Raw genomic sequence first — 10,191 nt, 5'->3', positions numbered from 1 at the left:
GGCAAACACTTGAAACTGTTTATTTATTTATTTGCTTATTTATCAACACGCCATGGCAACCACCCACTAACTTGAACAAAAAACCTCAGTACCAACACACAAACAGCCACCACGGAAGTAGGGAGTGTGCAAGTGTGTGCGTGTTGGCCAAGTCACAGCTGTTTTGCCGGTATAACAGTATGACACGTAAAAAAGGTAAACAAACCGGCTGATGCAGTTTTACTTCCGCCGAAGAGAGAGAGAGCAGTGAGTGAGTTTTCCAGCTAAGAGAGAGCGGGCCCAAACACGAAGAGAGGCTTTGAAAAATGGCCAAGTCATTTGAAGGGATTTAAAAAAGAATTTGGTTTTCGGAGCTAATTGCCTTCATTTGTTTGGCTGTGGCCACAGATGAATTGCCTTGGATTTTTTTTTCCTTTTTTTGGCTCTTGGCCACTTATTATTATGTTACCAAATCTGAAATCTACTACTATTTTCTACTACTAAATGCGGTCGAAAAAGAGCAACAGCTACAAGCCAAAGCCGAAGCCAAAGCCTTCGACTTCGGGCCATGCCGGCGATGAACGAAAACCAGTTCGTGGCCAGCTCTTCCTCTTCATCTTGGCCAACAGCGCGAATGCGTTTTGTTTGGCATTTCAGTTGAGCTTTGCCAGCCGAACGAAGAAGTCGAATTCGACGCTGCGTCTCTTTGCGTGTTGGTTTTCCCAATACAAATCTCTCAGTTCGTGTCCGCGATTTAGAAAACTGAAAACCCAAAGAAGCAGCAATATCATTCGCAGCAGCAGCAATAGCAGCAGCAACTGCTACAGCAGCAACATCAATCGCAGCAGCCGCAATAAAATTAAAACACGTTTTACTCCCGCACATTGAAAACGGTAATTTGAAGCCAAGAACAAAAAGCCAATCAAAATTGTTGAATTAATTATAAACGGTAGCCTGTTTACTAAAGTATATGTATATGAACAAATATTCTGCCAGACATATGTTAAGCAAAATAAATTCGAAGATTTTGAGGACAGGAGAAATGAATGCCAGTGTGGCCGAATGCGTGTGTGAGTGTAAGTGTGAGTGTGGCTGCCTTCTAAACAGCCTTGAAAGCTGGCTGGCAGCCTCTGTCAACCGAATAGTTGCTGCTGCAACAGCAACATCATCAGCGGCGGCAGCAGCAACAACTGGCAACAAAAGGCTGGCAGCAAGTCACAACAAAAGAAAACAGAAGCGGCAGCTGACTTTATGACGTCGCCAGGCCTGGCGTGTTAACCTGGCCAAGAGCAGCTACCTTTACTACCTATAGCTAGCTACCTGGCTAGACATGAAAGCCTGTGCTTGTGGTGTCTATCTGTTGCAACTGCAACCTAAGCGCTTACCAACATACACACACACACGAGCGGAACTAAGCCCAGACTAAACACGAGACACACACACACACACACTGCTGCACATGTGGAATGAAATTCGCTTTTGTTTTATGATTTTCATAAATTCTTCAACAGCAAACAAACGAAAAAAGTTTATATTAAAAAGAAGAAAATAGCTAAAAACGCGCAAAAAAAAGTTATAAGAAAAAATCCCTGTGTGTGCGAGTGGAAAAACCGGTTGCAGTTAAGGTTCCCGAGTCGCTGGATGTGTGCGGTGTGTGTTTCCGTGTGTGTGTGCGTGTGTTTGGCTTTTTTCGCTTGGCACAGGGCGAAAATAAATAAAAGCGATTAACTTGAGACAGTTTTAGTAGCCACTGTCCCCCTTCGCACTCTCTTTTGAGCCCTAGAACCCCAGATATAGCCTTAATCCCCCCGGAATCCAGCGAAAAAGACGGAATCTCGGAGGGCAGGCAGTTAGCCAAGTAGAAAGGAAAATTTGCAGATATTTGTTTGCCGGCAGATTTTTTCATAATTAAAATGGCTTGACTCTGGACTAAAAGTATTTTTATAATGCATTACTCTTAATATTTAATTAATTAACATGTTACCAGCTTAAGCTTTTATGTTTGAATTCATGTCCAACATATTGTTTAACTCTTAATTTATTCATTATTTGTATTTCTTTTTAATTTCAGCATTTTCCATACACCACAAGGATTTAATTTCCAATCGAAAAACCATTTAATTTGGTTTATAATTTCCGAAAATATTTGTGCTTGTGTTTTTTGAATGAAAGTGTGTAACCAAAAATATGGAAATTTCGCTCATAAATATTGATGTGTTTTATTGAATATTTGTGTCTTTTACTTTGAAGCCGGTTTCGTTTTTGTGTCGACATTTTGCATTATTAATTACAATTTACGTTCATCAAGTGGAAACAAGTCAAACAAATTGAGAGACAATTTCAAAACAACGAAAACTACATATGTCTGAACAATGTGAGTAAATGCAAAGCAATTATGTTTTCATGGTTTCTTATCCGTATATCTTTGAACTGCGATTAATTACAATCCTCATTGGAATTTTCATCCCACTCCGATTCTCTGGGGGCCTTTAAGCAAATTTGGCAAAATTTCAATTTAAATTTGCAATTAAATTGGATTGTTTTGCATCTCATTTGCCACCTCATATCCCGTGTGTAATGCCATCTAATCAGCATCTTTCCATTATTTAATCGTTTATGTATATTTACACCCTCTTACTCACCCACTGCTGCAGCTCAGTAAATATTACCCATACGACATGGTAGCCCAGCAAAACGTGCTCGGCATGCGCGAGTGGGGCAAATCAATTAAAGTTTCAGAGATTTTACGACCACACTAACTAAATGATGATGCTGCTCGCTTAAAACTGACTTTAAAGTCGGCGAACGCGCCTCCGAAAAAAACTACCCAAACAAATATCAACAAACGCGTGCAACATTTGCATAAATTCCAATACACGCTTTATTATTATTTCTGTTGCTGATGCGTTATTGTCGTTTTGTGTTTTGACCAACTCGCGAATATTCAAAAGCCAATTGGACAAAGTTTTTTGCCAAATATGCAAATACACGCGTCGAATAATATTTTTGTTTGACAATTTCTGCTGGCATTTTATCTGTTTTTGTCGCATTTTGTGGCAATTAAATGACAGCGAATTAATCATAAAAAAGGCGTAAAATTTTATTTACAACATTTATTTGCCAGCTGTCGATGCGGCACGGAACGTTACAGACATAAACATAAGTCCATTTGTGAATGCAGACCGTTTATTTTCAAATATTAATGACTGGTTTGTTATATTGGCTGAAAGATGCCAGTTTTATACTACAACAACGAAACGCACTGTACCACCTATCTCATAAATGAAAATGTGTGTACAAATGATGCACGTGGGCACTGGTTGGCTTAGGTCGAATCAACTTGATTTATGTAAATTGGAAACTGTTCGCATAGCAAAACAAAGTTATAATTGAGAGACGAGATTAAAATGCACTTTTCCATTGGCTGAAGTTAAGAAACAACACACAATGGCTTATAAATGTGCACACTTGAAAAATATTTCAGATATTTCCGGATAATTAAATGCACAGTTTGAATGAAATTGGACATTGAATAAGGGCTTAAACATTTTTCATTGCAAAACTTCTTGCTTCAACCAAAAATGATTTCCTTTGCCGCCATAATCCTGCGGTAGTCCCCAATGAAGATTCGAGTTTCAGTGGGACCAAAAATATTTTCCACTTGAATGCCGGAACAGAAATGCAATTAAATTCCACTAAATGCAGCCGCTTGCGGGCGGAATGGTTCTGAATGAAATTGCAATGGGAACCGAACCACTTTTGCCTCACCCTTCTTTTCCTTTTGCAGCTAATTAATTTGGCATTAATTTTAATGCAATTTGCTGGCTTATCGCAAAGGCCAATAAATCAACACGGAAATCGGATTCCCATAATTTCAAATGCACCACATAACTCATATTTGCTTTCGGCTTATTCGGTTTATTCGGCTTTTGGTATCGGTTAATTAAGAACAAAAAATAAAAGGAAAGAATTGAACACCATTTAAAGTTGAACAACGGTAGGGCAGAAAATAATAATAAATAAATTGCGTAGATCAGGAATTATAGCATTTCTGCCCTGTCGAGCGTTAAATTGAAGATAATTTTTAATTATGCCCACAGTCGGGCCAAGCGCGCACGTTAAATTGCCTTTTAAAATTCAATTTACATTCGGTTTGGCTTTTCCGTAAAGTGTTCACTTTGGGATCGCTGCTCCCCAGTCATCATTACTTTGCGAGGGCCGAAAAGAGAATTTGTCGATTTCTTTTTGCGGAAACAAGTGTGGTCAAGCGATTTCCAGAGTTAAAGTTTCCATTCAACGATTTAGAACTTTTAAATTAATTATTTTAATATATATTTATACAGTGCTTAATGATTTAAATTCATATTTTATAATAGCTTTGGGTTCTTTATGCACTATATAGTTATAAGTAATATTAATTTAAGTGATTTTCCCAAAACTTAATGCTATACAATTTTCTAGGTAAATTTACTTAATTCACAACAAAGTTCTATTCGAAACTCTTCGAACTTCCTCCGCCAAATTCGGACGGTCTTGGTCTTGAGTGCGACCTGGAAACCGGAGACGGGCAGAATAAAAACAATTACACGCATGTGCGTAAGACTTTGGCAACTTTGTGGCTGGGCCCACTGGGCACCCGAAGATCTTTAGATCTTTGGATCTTTGAGCTCTGGGGTATAGGGACTCGGATCTCTACCCCCCTCCCTCTCCCTCTTCCCATGCCAGCGTATTTTTTACTCTACAGGAAGCTGCGTGGCTTTGGCATTTAAAAACGTATTAATTTTGACGCGCCAGGCCGCAGTTGTTGTTTATGCTCGTTGCGTGAGCCGACACTGATGATGGTATCTGTATCTGAATCTTTAGCCATGTCCGATGCCGATGCCGGTGCCGATGGTTCGTCGGTATTATATCGGAGGCTCCACCGATGAGAGGAGTGATATAAATGCGAATAAGTTACGTCAATTTTCGTGTGTTGTATGTTGTCTGTTCTGGCCTTTGGAATACTTTATCATTTCGTTTTTTGTTCTTCCTACTCCTCCATCTGCTCCAAAACCCCTTCCTCGGTTATTCTGGTTGTTTTTCTGGTATTCGCTCGCCGAAGGTCTACAACCTTGGGTGAGTTAAGTCAGCTTTACTGGAGCTGGCTGTCACTTCAACTCCGGCGATATGGGAGATTTCCTCTTGACAGACTGCTCTGCCAAGGGAACACGAGCAACGACTTTGCCGCCCACACAAAAAATGTAGTGGTTCTAAGGATGAGGCAGGATTTTGAATTATGTCTTCTGGGTAAAGTTCCGTTATGACATATGGCTTTTAATCCCAGCAGAACATTTAAAGCCTGTTAAAGCGTGCTGTTCCTACCATTAATAGGTAATAAGAGGGCATCTGTAACTTCCCGCAGATTCCCTCAGATTTGCTCATAATTCAGATTGATTCTTGGCGCATAATTAGCTGCTATAAACTGATAGGTTTTCCTATGACAAATGATGTGAACCAGCCATGTAGGAACAGAAGTTCTCCAGAGGGCTAGATGTGCGCGTAAATATTTGCATAAATATTACATATATTAATGCTAATGAGGCATCAAATGGCTGACGATTACAAGCGAATTGGCTGTGAAGCCAATGACCCACAGAGGAATAAAATGCTGGATTGATGGAATCTTAAGACCTAAGACTCCAGAAGGCCAAGATCAGAGACCGGCTTAAAATGTGCCGACTGGTGTTTTGGTGTCTGTTTTGGTGTTATAAAACATTTCATTACACGATACAATTGAGTGAACGCCTTGAACTTCCGCTTCAAGAAGTTCAGCGCAGTTCAGAACGCCGGGCCAAAACCAATGAAGTCAGAGTTGGCCGGGGGACTTTGTTGTTGCTGTTATAGTTATTGTGGCAGTGCTTGTTGCTGTTGTTGTTAATAATATTATTGTTGTTGTTATTGTTGGCGAGAAGGAGGTGGGGGAGGTGCCTGGAATGACAAGCCAAGACCAAGACGAAGACGAAGCCTCTTGTCCGCAGTCATTTTGTGCTGAGATGTATCTGTGTGTCTGAATCTTCACTTGTGTGGATACACTGTGGGAAAAAGATCAAATACAAGATATTTTAATATTAAAGGGGAGACATTTCATACTAAAGTCTAGTTGAATTGTTTCCAATATATTTCTGATGTGTTACGTGCGTTCCTTAAATTTATTTGCTATTTGAGCAAACCATTTCATCAATTGTGGCCTCTTTTGAGATTGATTTAGTCGTCTTTCAATATTTCTTTCGGTGTACATTTGTGCGGAGCCATGTTTCACACTTCAGAGGGCCTATCGGCGGCCGCAGCAGGCCAAACAAATTGTAAAGTCATAGGCAAGGGACGAGACCTGCCGCAAACCCCAAGACCAAGAGCAAGTCCCAGTCCAAGTCCAAGAAGAAGACCAAGTCCAAGTCCATGACCAACTCCAGGTCCTCCTTCGAGTGGCCGGAGCAATGAGGGGAAGGCAGAAAATAAAGTTAAGCAGTACAAAAAGGCTTTTAATTTTAATTTGCATATGGCAGAACGCGCTGGAGCGGAGCTGGAGAACCTAGGGCAGAACCAAACCAAACCAAACCGAACTGAACTGAACTGAACTGAGCCGAGTATCTGTAAGATACTCGTACATGCAATGCCAAGTGGTAGAATGAGAACAACTTTGGCCCTTCGCGGCGGCGGGGAAAATGCAAGTTAAATTTAATTTATTTCTCCGGCAATTGCCGAGCTTGAAGAGGAGTCTTTTTTAAAAGATTTTCTTTTATTTTTTCTTATTTTCTTTATTTTTTTTGTTGCCATTGTTGTTGCTGTGTGAAAAATGAGCAAAAATAGGAGTTCCAGCCCGAGTCTCACTCTCTTCTTAAGTGGGTTCAACTCTAATGACCGCGTGTGAAAATGAAAATGGAAAAAGGCAGCCTCTTCTTGTGTCTGCTATATATTTGTTGTACTAAACTTGTAGTTGGCGGCGTTGGCGGCTTCATCATCGCCATCATCATCATCATCATCATCATCATCTCCGCGCTCCAGTGGATTCACCACGGCCAGGGAAATAGCGGGGAGCAACATGTGAACTTGTGAAAAATCGAAATTCCAATTCAAAGTCGCAACTTTAGCCAGCCATTCCAGCCAGCCAGCTCTTCTTGGCCAACGTTGAGAAATGATTTACGCTTAAATAACATGTTGCATGTGGCAAGTATGTCGTTGTTGTTGTTGTTGCGCTTGCCGACCAGATCGTGAAGTTCTTCTTCAACTTCCCCAATTTTTTTTTTTTGAGAAGCCCATGGCAATGATAATGAATTTCTACCTTCGCCAGGAAATAACTTAAGGAAAATCTTAAGAACAGAATAATACAAAAAGAATAAGGAATCAAGTCCGGGAGACACAAGAGCCACAAATTAAGAGATTCAGCGGGGGATTAGATTCAGGTCAGCCCAATCGATGCCCGCAAATTATATTCAATTACAAGTTGCCATATCAAGATTTCTGCAAATCAATTATGGCCCAGAAATTGCCAAGAAAGAATTAACGAAGAATCGAATTTCTCAGAAGAGTGAAAACAACAAATTACACCCAGAATTTGATATAAATTTTTAGACCATATAAACACTTTTTGAAAATCAATAAAATGTAGTTATTAAAATGCAATTAAACAGTTACTAACATTGATGATGTGTAAAAAACTTTAGTTTTCCGACAATTATTTTCCCATTTTTCAAGATTTCGATGAAAGTCTGCAGCTTACCGAAATTGGTTTTGATGTTATGAAATTCACTGTTCAAGAAAAAGACAATAATGAAGTCATGAAAACAAAAACCAATCGGTGACAGTCTGGGCACAAAAAAAAACCGAACGGACAAAGGCAAACAACTTAGAGGAAAAAAGCTGGAATAGAGGTGGAAAATGCACAGGGGGAGTGCTGAAAACATCATCGAGTGCAAAAACTATTTTCGAGGGGGGAACTTGAATGACTCGGGCACGAATTGATGATTTTTTTGTAATATTTGTTTTTCTGCACATTTTACATAATTTTCCCTTTCTACAAACCACTCAATTTCAAATTTCTTTTGTCGAATGCTGAAATTCACAGAGATTATTTTGTAATATTTGAAATTCATAATTTGGCTACAAATCGTGGCTCATTCTCGATTACTTCAGTTAGCATTAACCAAAATCCACAGCTGACTATGTAAGCCCGGAAAATGGCTTTTAGCCAAGTTCCTGGGGGGAAATTTTCCGCTATCGAAGTGAACTTTTAGTCCACAGAAGTTTCAACAAATTCAATTATGTTCACTGTTTTTCACCTTACTTTTTGTTTAATTGAACAATGTGGCGAAATTCGAAGGTTTTTCCAAGCACAGCTGGGAAAATGTGTTTATTTCATTCGGAAAATGGCATAGAATTTAATTATTCGGACTAAATTTAATGCTAAAAATGGCACAGCGCCTAAAGTAAATAATTTCATTAGGCGGTGCCGAAATGCAGACAAAGAACTATATAATAAATTTGAAGCATTTTTCTACATAAATCCACTTCATGCATACTTGACTCTTTTTTTTTCGCTTTTAATTTTTTTGCACCGGACATGGCTGTGCAATTTGGGGCACGCGCCCACAGACCGACAAAAGGGGCGATAGAAAAACTGAAAAAGAAAAAGAATATTGATATGTGTGAAAAATGGCCAACTGAATTGGCAGCGACACCAACAATGCGCAGTCAAATTGGCCCAAAAAAGTGACAAATACCTCGATACAGGACCGACAGGTAAACTTTTCCACTTTTCCACAATTCGACTCCTCGCCTCCTAGCACTTTTGTTGCGACATCGCAGTCGCATTTGCAGTTGCAACAACAATCGACAGACAGATGGCCAGACAGTTGGCAACCCAGACATATGGGGCTCAAAAAAGGCAACTTGGCACATGCCAAAATGGCAACCGCAGCGTAAAAATGCCAAACTAACAAAAAATGTGTTCGCATAAAACAAAAAAAAAAAAAAAAAAAACACAATAACAAAGGGAAAATGCAGGCAACGCAGTGCAGTCAAATACCAAATGATTTGTCAGCAATCGTTGCAGTGGAGAGTATAGGGTTAAGGCAGAGAAAGTAATGGGTTAAGGGGCAGGAAGTGCACTGCCCCAAGGCAGGAACTAAAAAAAGGGGAAGCCTTTGATGGCGGCGCTCATCAAAGTCAAAAGATATGCGAATATTTGCATGCAATTCAGCAGTGGGAATGTGCCAAGTTAGCTGCTGCAATCTATTGCTTCACTTTCTGCCAATCAATTTGACTGGAATCTAAACAAATTAGGCATACTGAACAAATTCTTTAGTTTGCTGGTGCTTTTAACTGAGTGTTAAACCCTTCAATTTAACTTCATATATCTTTTTTTAAATTTTTATTTTTAGTTCGACATTAATAAAAGTCCAATGCCCTTGCGCGCATTTAATTATTTAATGTTATTGCATTTCTACTCTTTCTCCAACGAAATCAGTCATCCGATTTGCATAAGTCTTTAATTGATTCGTGTCATTAAGCTGATTGGTTTCGTGTTGAAGAGAAGGAATAACCGAAAGCTACGCCAGCTGGCTGGCTGTCTGAAACAAATCTGCAATCCGGAGTTATCCAATATGTTTGGATCGTGATTGCCAGACAAATGACATTTGACATGTTGTCTCGAACAGAGAAAACCCAACTTAATTGTTGCCAGTGCATTGTGGCCTCTCCATATGGCAACTTTATGCTTATCTGGATATAAGAGGAAACCGAGAATAAAAGAAGTAAGTTGCTCATAAATTTGTTTTTTGCCGTTGCAATTGTTTAATTGTGGCCCGAGTCCGGCCAAAACCAAAACCAAAAGCAAGACCAGCCAGCAATGTGGCTCGGACTGGGCTTGAAAGCATTTTTGTTTCGGGCTGATAATCGGTTTAAAAGTGACTCAACTTTTCGGCTTGCATGTGGCAATTGTCTGTTGTCTGTTGTTTGTTGGCTGTTGCTTGTTTGTTTTTTGTGGCCGCTACTGCTGCGGCGGCTCCTGCTTTTTAGAAATTATTGTCAATTGTGTGCAGCATAAGCTGAATTAAATTTCAAGCAATTCAACAAGTTTTAATTGCGCCACGGCGAGTGAAAGAAAGAGGATTTTCGTTTGCGGGGCCGAGATTACCAAGAAAATCTTGTGGTTACCTCAAGCCGGTGACCTTAAGT

General features: G+C 39.7%; 1 protein-coding gene across 2 annotated transcripts in view; it reads left to right on the top strand.

Annotated features, from left to right (window-relative positions):
• The first annotated feature begins 639 nt into the window (after positions 1 to 639).
• The window catches only part of LOC6531000, a 79,044-nt gene continuing 69,492 nt past the window's right edge, over positions 640 to 10,191 (top strand). Inside the window, exons 1-2 of one of the 2 annotated variants that reach the window (XM_039371978.2) lie at positions 640 to 872; positions 2,230 to 2,353. The gene's annotated coding sequence lies outside the window, so the exon portion shown is untranslated. The remainder of the gene's footprint in view (positions 873 to 2,229; positions 2,354 to 10,191) is intronic. The other variant, XM_015196268.3, reaches the window with a different exon arrangement.

The sequence above is a fragment of the Drosophila yakuba genome, chromosome 2R (genome assembly GCF_016746365.2).
Source record: "Drosophila yakuba strain Tai18E2 chromosome 2R, Prin_Dyak_Tai18E2_2.1, whole genome shotgun sequence".
Taxonomy (NCBI): Eukaryota; Metazoa; Arthropoda; class Insecta; order Diptera; family Drosophilidae; genus Drosophila; species Drosophila yakuba.
This window is presented reverse-complemented; position numbering and strand designations above follow the sequence as displayed.